General features: G+C 46.6%; 1 pseudogene across 1 annotated transcript in view; it reads right to left on the bottom strand.

Annotated features, from left to right (window-relative positions):
* Nucleotides 1–281: 281 nt before the first annotated feature.
* The window catches only part of LOC309361280 (inositol polyphosphate 5-phosphatase OCRL-like), a 49056-nt pseudogene continuing 33550 nt past the window's right edge, over nt 282–15787 (bottom strand). The window contains exons 8-12 of the transcript in view: nt 15599–15709; nt 14969–15134; nt 13947–14155; nt 13544–13567; nt 282–397 (exon numbers count right to left, since the gene is read on the bottom strand). The product of the transcript in view is annotated as an inositol polyphosphate 5-phosphatase OCRL-like (transcript). The remainder of the gene's footprint in view (nt 398–13543; nt 13568–13946; nt 14156–14968; nt 15135–15598; nt 15710–15787) is intronic.

Raw genomic sequence — 15787 nt, 5'->3', positions numbered from 1 at the left:
CCCCGCGTCTTCTAGTGGCGAGTCTCAGAGAGCCGCTTTGCTAGGGATAGACAGACAATGGTTGGGAACACTTGGGTTCTTCTGAGCCGCTCTAAGGAAGACCGTATGCTGGATGTCCCACCCGCTGCGCTCCACCAAGGTGCCACTATACTCACAGCAGGAGCTCGTAAGAGCGAGTCGGTAGCTAAGATATAAATCAATTGGGACGTTTGGAACCTGCACACCCCAAAACTGGTACTGGATTCCAGCCCACACCCATCCTTTCAATGGTACCCTCCCCCTCAGCTCACCTGGTGGCAGGCATTCTTGAAGAGGTGGTCCACCAAAAGCCAGATCTCCTTGGCCGCTCAGTGGAGTCATCACCATCCTGGGGTACGATATCCAGAAACTGCTTCTCCTGGAGGTCCAATGACAAGGGGGACTGGCATGAGAGCCTGACAGAATGTGTGCCAGTATGCATTCTTTCCTTGCTCCAGCTGGGTGGACAACTCTTGCCCTCTGAGGCCAGAACTAGGGCTGGGTGATAGCTGACTTTCAACACGGTGATATATCACTAGCTAAACATTGCAATACACCAATATATCACGATGTCTGAAATAAGATGGAGCTATGTAGAGGCATTGGCTGGCTTCACGGTTTCCCCCGCATTGTGATTTCGGCTGCCCCCTGCAGGAGGGCAGGGGAAAGCTGAACCGGCAGAGTCCACAGGGGCTGCAGGAATCTAAAGAAGCATTGTCTGGCTTCACAGTTTCCCCCCACATGGTGTTTTTTGCATAGTACACACACACACATCATGATTCGCAATATATTGCCAGGTCAGAAATTATGAAACCAGTCTCACTATCTAGACTTCAAGCTGATTTGAAAATATATCGCCCGGCCCTAGCCACAGCAAGCATCTCAAGTGGGGAAACAAAAAACTAATTGCTCGCACCCCAAATCCAAGCTCCCCCTCCCCCTATTAATATGCAGCTAGTAATCCTCCCACTCCGGATGTGCAGTTCACCCAAAAGCTTACTGAATATGCAGCTGTGGACATGAGGTTTGGCTAACATTTTATTTAAATTGTTGGAACCTGCCCTGGGACCTTAGGGTGAAGGGCAGGAAATAAGTAACAAAAACAGCAACAGAACATGGATGGGCCTTCATAGGTTGATGGGCTGCAGCCCCAGCCAGCATGATGAGATGAGGGGGTCACATGTTCACCACCCCTTGTCTAGAGCACGTTGCAGAGGCAGGGGTAGAAACTGAGCAACAGCTGGAGCCCCAGCCCACGACTTTGTCTGGGCAATGCAGCACACAGCAGCTGGTGAACAATGCCTCCGGCCTCCTTCCCATCTTCCTCTCCAGGAATGTTCAGGGTGGTTATTTCTATCTCAAGCTACCACATTCAAGAGAAAGAGAAAGAGAGGAGGGGGGAGCAAGAGAGCTTTAGGAGCACAGCAGTGGCAAGCAGCCCATCACTGAAAGTGAGGCATCTAATGATAAGCCTGCATTTTTATCAAAGCTTATATATTTTATTAAGGCTTGCTTGTATTTAAAAATGAGCTTTAAAAAAAGGATTTTCAAATGTTTCATGCCAGGCAGAGAAAAAACCTTGGCTTTTCTCCTAAGACAAGAGGGCCCCATTGATTTATAGTAGAAAAACAATTCTCAAAGTCATAAAAAGGGGAAATTACATATGCTGCCCTTGCAGGCTGAGAAAACACAATTAGGAATGAGTAAATAGTAAAATAATACCAATGTGCCTCCCAGTAAAATGAGCCATATCTTCTTCCTAAGGTTGAAAGGCCAAGAGCAGTGAAAAAGACAACTGACTTGGCTGGAAGAATGAGAGTATTTTTTGGGAAATCTTTTAAAACATTTAGCTGACAGAAAAGAGAGCATTTTTGAAAAGTCTTTTCTAAAGCTGTTTCTTTCTTAAACTGAGAGAGTTAAAAAGGGCAATAAATGTTGGGAAAAGGCAACTGGCTTGGCTGGAGAAGAAGCTTCTTTCTACTTTATTTTTAGGCTGGAAAGGGGGGTGAAAGGGGGAGGTGTAAACTGAAGAGGTTTCTTTTTAAAAGCTGTTTTTTTACTGAGTTCCTTCCTTTTTACTTTGAGAAGCTTTATTCTTTTAAGAGGCTACCTATGATAATGTATGAAATATAATAGCTTAAATATATTGGCTTAAATGTAATTATGCAAAGGATTTAAGGAATGCTAGATTCTTATTTCATATGGTTGTAAGAGTTGTATTTATCCTGAAATTAAGTCAGCCACCAGCCTAGCCCCCCTGCCAGACAGAAGACGCCATCCAAGCACTCTTGATATATAGTTGTCAGGCATTTGTTTAGAAACCTTAAATGAAGGAAATCTTTCAATGTTGATGTGAACTCAAGATCCTTGACATCTGTTGAACATAAAAATGTAAGATTAAACATTTGTTTTAGAAGGCAATAGGGCAAGGAGGGCAAGAGGTGAGCTGGTAATTAAGATTCCATGTAAGATATATTATTACTTATTTGTCATATATATAGCTCTTTGTCTCCCTTATAAGGGCAAGGAAATGGGTGTATCTTTTGTGGGTGTATCTTTTGTGATTGGTTCTACCAAACAGCCAATAGGAATTTCAACCAGGCTGATTGGACAGAGGCAGCCACAGGAGGAGCAAAGGGGGCTGGATTAAGGGAATATAAGTGCTGGCCAGGATGGCAGGAGGCCAGGCCAGAGCTTGGTAACCATATACCACTGAGCCTCTCATTTATTTGTCTGACAAATAAATTAATATTTTAATTTCTCTATTGCTGCGTTGAATATTTCATTCCAGCTAAGCGTTAACCACAAGCAGAGGTGCTACAAAAGGAGTTGGCAAGGATGGAGAATTTGATCCCCTCATCCCCAGGGCAGCTGTTGATTAGGACCCAGTTCATCCCCCCTCCCCCCCCCCCGCCAATACTCCCCGCCCCTGGAGAGAGAGAGAGAGAGAGAGAGAGAGAGAGAGAGAGAGAGAGAGTATTGGTGTGGGGAATGACACATGCTGTATCAGAGTCTTAGTGCAAGAGTAGCTGGTGCACTGGTAAATTTTTCCAGGGGGAACGCAGAAGACTCGTCTGTCTGATACCCTGCTCACTGGCGGCGACGGACCGGGGGAAACAGGGAACCAACCAAGGGTAAGTGCACAAAGGGATTTTTGGCCCTCCAATTAATTAGGAGGAAGAGAAGTCTTGATCAAACTTCTGCGTCTCAGTAAGGGGAAACTGAGTACGCTAGGTGGTTGGGTACATCAGATGGTGGTCTGGTGGAGGAAAAGGGAAAATTGGGAGGTAGAGTGTGGTGAAGTATCCAGCGCATTGTATGTGTGAGAAAGTACAGAGCAATCTGTAGCTGACCTGAGTGTGGAGTGGGCAGTACTTCGGTTCCTAGTGAGGCGACTCCATCTAGGCAAGGAAACCCACAAAGCGCGTCTGTGAGTGACTGAGTGGATACTTCACAGGGCCATACAATGGGAGTTGGGGGTTCAAAGGGGGAAAATACACCTCTTGAGTGTATGTTAAATAATTTTAAGAAAGCCTTCTCAGGGGCATATGGAGTCAAAATGACGCCAGAGCGCTTGAGAACGTTATGTGAACTAGAATGGCCAAAACAAAGTACTGGATGGCCATCCCAGGGAACCTTTGATATAAATTTAGTAAGCAAACTTTGGTCTGATATCGCCAAAGAAACTGGAGGGTGCCCAGAACAATTTCCATATATAGATTCCTGGCTGAGCACATTAAATAAAAATCCTCCATGGATAAGGGAATGCAAAGTCAAACGATGCAAATTATTGGCTGTAAAAGCCGAAGCTAGGAAAGGAATCTTGCCAAATAAACTTAAACCCATTTTTGAGGGGCCAGAGGAAGAGGTGCTTCCACCCCCACCCTATGCTCCACATCGAAGGGAGCCTAATCCAAACACTCCACCAGTTGTAACCCCAAGGCAAGAAAGTGGAATGAATAATGGGGGTGGAGTCACAGAGCTTGATTCCTTGATAGATTATGATAAATATCTTCAGGAGGCATTGGAGTCCTATAATAAAGCCCAAGCAGAAGTGGTTATTCCACCTGTGACTCCTAATAGACCTCCATCTACAGTCTCCTTTAGTGGAACAACTGATTGCCCACCCCAAACCCCTGTACATCCAAGTCCCAGAGAAATATTACAGAAGTTACAGGGAGACCTTAATCGGTCAGCAAGCAATACAGCCAGGCGTATAAAGCTGCTAAAAGAACGCCTTGGAACAGATACCATCCCTTATGATTTGAGGCCCCTAGAGCAAAGTGAAGAAAAAGGTCACGTAGTAGCCCCTCTTAGAAGAGTATTTGATGCACTTGAGGAGCCTGTGCTGGTTAACGGGCAACCCGGACCACGGCCACCTCGAACTTCGACCCTGCAGTACATTCCATTCACAACTACAGATCTGATGAATTGGAAAACACACACCCCATCTTTTGCAGAAAAACCTCAGGCTATGATGGACTTGGTGACTTCAATAGTAAATACTCATAGCCCTACTTGGACAGATTGTCGCCAGCTCCTAAATACTCTTTTCACCACTGAGGAAAGGAGAGACATAATTGAAAAGGCACAGATATATTTGCGTGAGCAGGCCAGAGTGGGAAATATTTTTAATATTGACCGTCATCTCCAAGACAACTTTCCCTTGGAAGATCCTAATTGGGATCCAAACAATGCAATTCACCTGACCAGACTTACCACCTACCGCCAGACGCTTGTGCAAGGTATCCGCAGGGCATGTCAGAAGCCCACTAATATGTCTAAAGTTTCAGAAGTAGAACAGAAACCAAATGAGAGTCCGGGAAACTTTTTAGAGAGGCTGCAGGAAGCCTATCATATATGGACTCCTTTTGACCCTGAAGCCCCTGAAAACAGTAGAATGATTACTGCTACATTTGTGGCCCAGTGCGCTTCTGATATTCGTAAGAAAATTCAGAAATCAGAAGGATGGGAAGGGATGCTGATGAGCCAAATTATGGCCATTGCACGCCGAGTTTATCGGAATAGGGATGAGGCTGAGAAACAAGAGAAGAAGAAGTGGCAGAAGGAAAAGATGGTGATGCTAGCCACAGCAGTGAAGCAAGACCACCGCCCCTTAAATGGAGGGAGAGGGCGAGGAAGGAATCCACCATTGGGAAGGAATCAATGTGCAAATTGCAAGAAGGAGGGTCACTGGAAGCGGGAATGTCCTGAACCCTTGAGGTTGGAAGAAGTACGCCCAGGCCCAGGCCCAGGCCCAGGCTCCGGCCCAAGAAACCAGGGACGGGGACGGGGAATGATCCGAGATGGAAGATATCAGAGACCAGGACAGGGACGGAGTAGAGACAATTTCATTGGACTGGCAGAAGAGGATTTTACCCAAGACTAGGAACGACCGGACTCCATAAAGTTAGGCTTCCAGGAGCCCACGGTCACGATTCAATTAGGGAGCCATTTAATAGACTTTATGATTGATACTGGGGCTGAATACTCAGTACTCCCAGAACTATTGCAGAAAAAGGCATCCAAAAGTGTAGTCATTAAAAGTGCCACTGGACAGTCAGCTAAGAGGTCTTTCCTCCAACCTTTGGAATGCCAGATTGGGGGACATCGTTTAACCCATCAGTTTTTGTATATACCTGAGTGTCCAATACCTCTCTTAGGCAGAGATATGCTGTCCAAATTGCAGGCCCAAATCACCTTCACTCCTCGAGGTCCAGAAATGAAACTGCCATCAAAAGCAGCAGGAATAATTACTCTCTCAGTACCTAAGGAACAATCATGGCGCCTAATGTCAGCCTTGCAAGTCCAACCCACATTGGATACAGAATTAAACAAGCTCCTCCGAACTCTACAGGTGCCACCAGGAGTATGGGCCGAAAATAGCCCACCAGGAATGGCTAAGAATATAGCTCCAATTGTAGTAACCCTAAAACCTATGGCTACCCCTGTATCTGTAAGGCAATATCCCTTACCCCGGCGAGCAGCAGAGGGCATCCAGAAACATTTGGACCGCCTATTAAAATATGGTCTGCTTAAGCCTTGCCAATCAGAATGGAACACACCCCTTTTGCCTGTTCGAAAACCTGGGACAGATGAATACAGGCCAGTGCAGGACTTGAGGCTCGTAAACCAGGCTATCGAGACCTTGCACCCAAATGTACCAAACCCATATACCTTGCTGAGTTTGATCCCACCAGAAGCAACATTTTTTACTGTATTGGACTTGAAAGATGCATTCTTCTGTTGCCGGCTGGCACCACAGAGCCAACCTATATTTGCCTTCCAGTGGGAAGACCCTTTGACAGGAACAAAAGGCCAGCTAACCTGGACAAGATTGCCCCAAGGATTCAAAAATTCCCCAACTTTATTTGGCACTGCCTTGGCGAGGGATCTAACAAGTTACCCCTCAATACCGGGAGAAAAGGTGGTTCTGCAATATGTAGATGACCTTATATTAGCGGCAAAGGATTTTGATACCTGTAAAGAAGGGACAGAGGAACTGCTCCACTTGCTCTGGGAAGCTGGCTACCGAGTTTCCCAGAAAAAGGCACAGTTATGTTTAGAAAAGGTCAAATATTTGGGCTTTGACATCTCACACCAACAACGAGCATTGAGACCAGAGAGGAAAGAAGCTATTTGCCTTATCAAGGAACCTACCACAAGAAAACAACTTAGAGGATTCCTGGGAACAGCAGGGTTTTGTAGACTATGGATACCTGATTTCAGCAGTCTGGCCAAGCCCTTACATGAAAGCACTCGAGGTGCAGAAAAGGACCCATTCGTATGGGGACCTGAGCAGAAACAAGCCTTTTTAGTTATCAAACAACGACTTATGGAGGCACCAGCCCTTGGATTGCCTAATTCGGAAAAACCCTTTCAGCTGTATGTACATGAACAGAATGGGATTGCAGCGGAAGTCCTGACCCAGAGACTAGGAAGTTGGAACCGTCCAGTAGCTTATTTGTCTAAACAATTGGACTCAGTAGCAAAAGGATGGCCTCCATGCCTAAGGGCAGTAGCGGCCACTGCGAGCCTTGTCAAAGAAGCTGATAAATTTACCTTTGGCCAGACGATGTATGTGAATGTACCTCATGCTGTTCTGACACTCATGGAATATAAGGGTAGTTATTGGCTAACGAACCCAAGGATGGCTAGATACCAAGGCCTATTGTGTGAAAATCCCAGGATTCATCTACGAGTAGTGAATATGCTCAATCCAGCGACTTTGCTGCCCCTACCAGAGGTAGATGATGAAGAATCACATGATTGTCTCCAAATAATGGATGAAGTTTATTCCAGTAGACCTGATCTGAAAGATGAGCCATTGAAAAATCCAGATGTTGTATATTATACGGATGGTAGCAGTTACCTGCATGAAGGTGCCAGACGAGCAGGATATGCTGTGGTCACCAATGAGGAAGTTGTGGAAGCTGAAGTTTTGCCTGCTGGCACCTCAGCACAAAAGGCTGAACTTATAGGCTTAACTAGAGCTCTGCAGTTGGCAGCTGGATGTAAGGCAAACATCTATACTGATTCTAAATATGCCTTCTTAACCCTGCATGCACATGGAGCTCTATGGAAAGAAAGAGGTCTAATCGGAGCCCACGGGAAGGCCTTGAAATATGGACCTGAAGTAGAAATCCTGTTAGAAGCAGTATGGGCTCCAGAACAGATTGCTGTAATGCACTGCAAAGGTCATGGACGAGGAAGGGATCCAATAACCAGAGGAAATCATGCTGCTGACAAAGCAGCCCGAGAGGCAGCCCAAAAGCCTGTGGGAGGATTTATAGCAGCCCTCATACCAGAGGTAGTTCCAGAAGAAGTTAAACCTCACTATACCCCAGAAGAGAGGAAGTGGGCTGAACAGGAAGGAGCGGTTGTGAAGGACGGTTGGATGATCCTGCCGGACAATAGGATTTATGTACCTCATCATCTAGCAGGCACAATTGTAAGAAATTATCATGAATCTACTCACCTTGGCGGTACTGCAACCAGAGAGAGTCTCAGTCGGAAGTTGTATATTATTAATCTATCACAATTAGCAACTTGCATTTCACAGAAATGTGTTCTTTGTGCTAAAAACAATCCCAGGCAGGGACCGGTACAACCTCCTGGAATTCAGCATGTGGGATACGTCCCCATGGAAAGCCTAATTGTGGACTTCACAGAGCTGGTCCCTTCTAAGGGATTCAAGTATCTCCTTGTGTTTGTAGATACTCTTACCGGATGGGTTGAAGCTTTTCCCACCCGAACTGAAAAGGCACGAGAGGTAACTAAGAGACTCCTCACTGAATTGATCCCGAGGTTTGGATTACCTAGATGCATTGGAAGTGATAATGGGCCAGCGTTCATTGATCAAGTAGTACAAGAAGTATGTCGAGTCCTACAAGTAAAATGGAGACTGCATGCAGCATATAGGCCTCAGAGTTCAGGGAAAACTGAAAGAATGAATCGGACTCTGAAAACCCAATTGGCAAAATTAACCCAGGAAACGGGATTGGGATGGGTAGATGTGTTACCCATAACACTGTTTCGTGTTAGGTGTGCACCCACAAAAAGACTTAAGTTGTCACCTTTTGAGCTCCTGTATGGGAGACCGCCCTCCTTTGTTCAGGATATTCCAGCTGATCTTAAACAAATAGGAGACTATGTGACACAGGGACAAGTGCAATCTCTCTCCCGTGTTTTTGTTTCTCTTAACAGGTGGGCCCTCGAACGCACGCCGTGCAGCATTGCCGAGCCGATTCATCAGTTCCAGGCTGGCGATAGCGTATGGGTGAAAGAGTGGAAACGCGATCCACTTGCACCTAAATGGCGTGGACCTTACACCGTCTTGCTCTCTACTCCAACAGCGGTGAAGGTAGCTGAGGTGACCCCCTGGATTCATCACTCTCGTTTGAAGAAGTCTGAAGGCAGTTGGACGTGCAAAGGTGACCCCTCTAATCCTTTAAAACTGACTCTCTCCAAAAACCCCTGTATCTAGCCCTACCGGGAACGGGCTAGGTCACGGGCAACATTTGACGACCGGCCTGCTGCAGCCACTACCTGGAAGCTGGCTGACCTGCGCACGCCTGAAGCTTGAGGAGCGTCTGAACCAGCGACTGTGAACGGGAAGATTCTCTTATACAATCGATTGACTGCCCCCTTGTGGAACAATTATAAGTGATATTACTCATTGGGGATCCTCGGGATATATGTTTTGGTCTTGGTGGTTCCCCATTTCTGTCATTGGGGGAATTATATTGGGGCTAATAATTATTTGCTATCACAATAAGGTAATCTTTTGTGGAAGGAATGCATATGCTAGACATCAACATGATTTCATTATTAATCCTGATCCCTTGGGAAGGGGAAGGGTCCATGAATCTGACCAAATTTGCTAAATATGGATTCCGCCATGACCACAATATGTGGGTAGGCTTAGCTGAGATGGTAGCCAATGTTGCAAATAGGACTAATTGCCTTGTTTGCTCTCTTGGGCCAGATGATTCAGAGGGAGGTATGCCCTTATTACCAATACCATTAAGTGCCATTGGTATGGTAAGCGAAATGCCACACCAAACAGAAGTACAGAATTTCCCCGGTTGGAACTCAACTAAACCAATACGAGTTATACCTGTGCAAGGGGAAATCTGTGTGCATAAATCATCAGATGCAGCTGATCCTACCATGATAGGCTCTTCTCATTGCCACTATACTTGGGATTATATTAAGAATAGTCAAACCTGGGCAAACGGTACTACGTATCGAACTCGGAATACCTTGCCCTGTGCACCTCCTTTTATTCATGCATGGAAAGTGGTGTGGAACATAACTGTGACAGAAAAAGGCAATCTAACATACTGCACTGTGAACTCTCTACCCCTTTTGATATTTCGCCTTATGCACTCCACGTACCAAAAACCTCAGACCCGATGGTTGTGGTGGATATGTGGAGAATGGGCATACAAGAAACTCCCTTCCAAATGGAGTGGGACTTGTTTCTTGGGTTGGGTATTACCACCAATGTGGATTATGCCCACTAGTTCGGTCAAGCGTACACGAAGAAACGCTGATATTTCTCATATAGCAGGAGGAAGTACCCAAAGTTGGAGCGGTACTGATGATTGGCCACCAGAGCGCATTATAGCCTATTATGATCCTGCCTCCTGGAATCCTGGTGAGCTCATACAAGGGGCACGGGATCCTATTTATAATCTAAATAGAATAATTCGATTGCAAGCAGTAGTGGAACTTGTAACCAATGCAACGGCCCAGAGTTTGAGACTTATTGCACAACAGTTGGATGAAAGTAGAGCCGCCATTTTGCAGCTGAAAATGGGAATGGATTATGTACTTGCCAGGCAGGGAGGCCTATGTGGAGTCTTGAACTTGACAGGGAATGCCTGTTGCTTTAACATTTCAGATAATGGTGAGGCAATCCGTGTGTTGGCCACAAAGATGGAGAATATAGCACATGTCCCAGTACAAACATGGGAAGGATGGGATATGGGATGGCTCACCAATTGGTTACCTAATGTCACAGGACTCAAAGGGATACTATTGTCTTGCTTGTTTTTCTTGACAGTAGTAGTAATGGTTTTATGTATGATGCCATGTATAATTTCATGTTTTAGAAGTACAATTAGCAAGATGGTTTCAAATGAAACTCTACCTCATATCATGGCCCTATACAGAGCTTTACCTCAGGAATATGATGAAGGTCAAGCTATCAAGGACACTTGGGATGAAGGTCCTTGAGCTTGAAAGGGGGGAATGAGGCATCTAATGATAAGCCTGCATTTTTATCAAAGCTTATATATTTTATTAAGGCTTGCTTGTATTTAAAAATGAGCTTTAAAAAAAGGATTTTCAAATGTTTCATGCCAGGCAGAGAAAAAACCTTGGCTTTTCTCCTAAGACAAGAGGGCCCCATTGATTTATAGTAGAAAAACAATTCTCAAAGTCATAAAAAGGGGAAATTACATATGCTGCCCTTGCAGGCTGAGAAAACACAATTAGGAATGAGTAAATAGTAAAATAATACCAATGTGCCTCCCAGTAAAATGAGCCATATCTTCTTCCTAAGGTTGAAAGGCCAAGAGCAGTGAAAAAGACAACTGACTTGGCTGGAAGAATGAGAGTATTTTTTGGGAAATCTTTTAAAACATTTAGCTGACAGAAAAGAGAGCATTTTTGAAAAGTCTTTTCTAAAGCTGTTTCTTTCTTAAACTGAGAGAGTTAAAAAGGGCAATAAATGTTGGGAAAAGGCAACTGGCTTGGCTGGAGAAGAAGCTTCTTTCTACTTTATTTTTAGGCTGGAAAGGGGGGTGAAAGGGGGAGGTGTAAACTGAAGAGGTTTCTTTTTAAAAGCTGTTTTTTTACTGAGTTCCTTCCTTTTTACTTTGAGAAGCTTTATTCTTTTAAGAGGCTACCTATGATAATGTATGAAATATAATAGCTTAAATATATTGGCTTAAATGTAATTATGCAAAGGATTTAAGGAATGCTAGATTCTTATTTCATATGGTTGTAAGAGTTGTATTTATCCTGAAATTAAGTCAGCCACCAGCCTAGCCCCCCTGCCAGACAGAAGACGCCATCCAAGCACTCTTGATATATAGTTGTCAGGCATTTGTTTAGAAACCTTAAATGAAGGAAATCTTTCAATGTTGATGTGAACTCAAGATCCTTGACATCTGTTGAACATAAAAATGTAAGATTAAACATTTGTTTTAGAAGGCAATAGGGCAAGGAGGGCAAGAGGTGAGCTGGTAATTAAGATTCCATGTAAGATATATTATTACTTATTTGTCATATATATAGCTCTTTGTCTCCCTTATAAGGGCAAGGAAATGGGTGTATCTTTTGTGGGTGTATCTTTTGTGATTGGTTCTACCAAACAGCCAATAGGAATTTCAACCAGGCTGATTGGACAGAGGCAGCCACAGGAGGAGCAAAGGGGGCTGGATTAAGGGAATATAAGTGCTGGCCAGGATGGCAGGAGGCCAGGCCAGAGCTTGGTAACCATATACCACTGAGCCTCTCATTTATTTGTCTGACAAATAAATTAATATTTTAATTTCTCTATTGCTGCGTTGAATATTTCATTCCAGCTAAGCGTTAACCACAAGCAGAGGTGCTACAAAAGGAGTTGGCAAGGATGGAGAATTTGATCCCCTCATCCCCAGGGCAGCTGTTGATTAGGACCCAGTTCATCCCCCCTCCCCCCCCCCCGCCAATACTCCCCGCCCCTGGAGAGAGAGAGAGAGAGAGACAGAGAGAGAGAGAGAGAGAGAGAGAGAGAGAGAGAGAGAGAGAGAGAGTGAGTATTGGTGTGGGGAATGACACATGCTGTATCAGAGTCTTAGTGCAAGAGTAGCTGGTGCATGCTAAAGAACACAGGAGCCTTGCTGGGTTAGATCAGCATTCTGTTCCCACAATGGCCAACCACATGCCCTTGGGAGTCCATAGGGACACGGGGACAAGAGCACTCTGTCCATCATGTTCCCCAGAAACTGGTAATCAAAAGCATGTGGTTTGTGATAATAGTGGCAAGAAATAGCCCTGACCGGAGCCACTGATCAACATATCCTCCATGATTCTAAATGTCTACAGCTGTCCAAATTGACAGTCACCACGGTCTCCTTGTGGCTAGGATAATACACCCAAGTTGATCTGATTTCGAGAGGAGTGACATTTCCCTGAGCCACCCCAAAGCAGCCACTACCGCTTCCCAAATGCCAGTGCTCAGGTGGTGAGAGTAAGCCAGAGTGGCACAGCCTGTGCAGCAGTTGCTGAGCACAGAGACAAGGAGAAAACTGGCTCTTGGGGCCAGAGGGGGCTGGCGCCTGCATCATGAGACTGGGCTTTCTGCCTCCCGTGCTGCCAATCGCAAGCGGACCCAGAGTCAAGCAGCGATGGCAAATTCTGGTTTCGTCTCCGTTCTCCTCTGCCGAGTTCTACAAGGGCCACGTTGAGACTAGGGGAGAGACCAAAGCAGAGAGCTAGAGCCACCACCTGGACTGGATTTGAGTCAGAAGGCAGGCAGGTGCGGGTACCTGAGAGGAAAGTCCGGTTGGTGGGGTAGTGCCTGGTTTGCCCTAAGGGACCAGCTGCCACTGCATGGAGCAGCTGCTGATCGTTGACAAGGGCAACTCCATTTACGTGCCTTCGAGGCACATGCACACTGCCGCAGAGCTGGAAGGGGCACTGGAGGGGGCAAAAATGTCCCCCCCCCAAAAGCACAAAAGCGGCAAAGTGGCATGGAAACAGCATCTCGACTCCCTCCCAGGAGCTTTGGCACCGACCTTTCAGACCTGTGGAGAGTTGGAGCAAGGAGTTTTGCAGGGAGGCTGCTGGTTTTCAAAAGGCCTTTCAAAAGGGCTTCCGGGAGTTTAGAGGGTGTTTGCAGGCTTTTCCAATGCTGCCCCCAATATACGCAATTTCATTTAAATGCACGGCACCTCGGAACGCAACCCCCGTGTAAACCTGCTTTGAGCCCGCTACAAGAACATCTAGAGGATAGCAAACCAACTGTTACCTTTTCTAGGAAGCCGTCTTCTCCCTGAGATCAGAGGAGGAAGGCAAGAGCAACAGACAACCAAGGGTGTTAATGGCACAGGCCCTGAGAAGAGAAAGAAACAGCCCATTGGCTGAACAGAATCTGGGCAGATGGCAGGGAAATGCACACGGTTCAGTGGCCCTGCGAAAGGGCAGGTGGGAGGACCAGAACCTGGGATGACTCAGTCAAGGCAAACAAAGGGCATGAACAGCACACAGGAAGCGGATGCAGAGCTACAGAAGCTGAAGCTGAATGCAGCGGAGGACCCCCAGCCCCCACATTGCTGAGTGGAAGAGCAGCTGTTTTCCAAGCAGGCAAGCAGAGTGGGAAGGGTAGACATCCAGCACATGAACCTGCCAGGTAAATCAACCCCTTTCCCTACCAGGTCAATAAGTCTGGTGACGGGAACTCCGCCAAGCGGCTGCCTCATCCAGCACAAGGCTTCCAAGGAGGTCCCGAAGCAGCTTGGTAGGTAGCTCCCACCGATGGTGAGGAAATAGTCCTTGCCAGGGTCAAGGTGAAGGACAAAGATAGCCTCAATCTTCTCTTCCTTGCTGACGTACACATCCAGGGAAATGTCCACCGTCTCACCTAAAACGGGAGGAGGTCAGGTAGATACACTCTTGGGCACAGCCAAGTTGCCTTGTCTGTAAATTAAAAGTGAAGACGGTGAAGAATTGAACAGAAGGACACAATAGGAGGCTGCTGGATCAGGCCAACGGCCCATCTAGTACAGCATCCTGTTCTCACAGGTGTATGGGGCAAACCTTAACTTCAAGAATTAGGAGAAGAAGCGACTCAGTTCCCACCCCCACCCCACTTTCCTCTCTAGTCCTCCAAAGCAGCAGCTGCACAGAAGATGGTGACAGGATACTGGGGGGTGAGAGAAAGTGATCCTAACAAAAGAATATCAAAAGGGAAAGGATTTTTGCGCCCCCAATGTAACTTTCTTTTTTAGTTTACATTTCATTGAGTTTTTAAAGGTTTGGCTAGTTCTATATGTTCCCCAAGATATTTTTGTGCCTCCACAACATAAAAATACGATTATTATTTTTAAAAAGTAATTTTTGGACGGACTGCTCTCACTGGTTCCCTGCGATGCCAAAAGGTGTTTGGGGACCCTCCAGCATTGCTTGGCTTCAATTCATTTGTCTGTGTGTCTTTGTTTAAAGCTGGTCACACACACTTTTACACTTTGGGCTCAGCTGCTTTGACGTGTGGCCCTTGGAGGCTTGAGCATGGGGCAATGCAGCCCACAAATGTTAAGCCTCCCCTGCTCTACCAAACTCCCAAGGTTTGAGGGAGGAGGGTTGGGAAGAGGAGGGGAAAAGGAAGGCCTTCCCTAGATGAGCCTTGGGGTCCCTTTCCAACTCTACAGTTCTCTGATTCCAGAGAGAGACGCGCAGGGCTCCAAGTATCCCTCGCAGGGCTCAGCGCGAAGCCATGGCTTCCAATACTGGCTGTCACTGAGCTGGGGGATAAAGGAGAAGTGGAGGGTGACCTGCCCGTTGTTTGTGATCTGGAACCTCTCCTTCTGCAGCTGCCAGAACTTCACATTCTCAAACGGAAACTGCAGAGCAAAACGGGGGGGGGGGGAGGAAAGAGAGTGTTTGCCTTCAGCAGAGGCAAGGAAACATGCTCCAGGGGGAAGTTTGTCCTTGGCCCCGGCCTCTCATTTAGGGGACTGCACATGCAACAGGTCCACGTGGGGCTCTCCAGATATTGCTGCACTTGCCACTGGCCATGTTGGCTGGGGATGATGGGAGTTGTAGTCCAGCATCTGGAGGGCACCACGCTGGCGACCCCTGGAGTCTTTGCCTGCGAGGAAGAGGAAGAGGCTGCCGCTCAGTGGAAGGGCATCTGCCTTGCATGCAAAGGTCCCAGGTTCTATCCCCAGCATCTTCAGGTAGGGCTGGGAGAGATCCCCCGGAAATCCTGGGGAACCGCTCAAGACTGAGCTAGATGGGCCAAGGCCTTCTTTCCCCCCTGGTCTTTTTGCAGCAAACCCTCTTTAAGGGGTTGGAGAGGATCCTATTCGTCCTTACCTCCCTCCAGGGAGGGAAGGAATTCGTTCTCCATCCTGTCCATCAACTGAACAATATCCTCAATCACTTTCCGGTACCGTCGGTCATCCACAACCTTCACCTATCGGGGGGGGGGGGGCAGAGCACATTTGTTGGGGCTATGGACTAAAAAGGGGGGGCATGAGTTAAGAGCAATAAG

Source organism: Podarcis melisellensis (genome assembly GCF_964234715.1).
Source record: "Podarcis melisellensis genome assembly, chromosome: W".
Lineage (NCBI taxonomy): Eukaryota > Metazoa > Chordata > Lepidosauria > Squamata > Lacertidae > Podarcis > Podarcis melisellensis.
The sequence above is the reverse complement of the archived record's forward strand: the minus strand, read 5'-3'. Positions and strand labels throughout refer to the sequence as shown.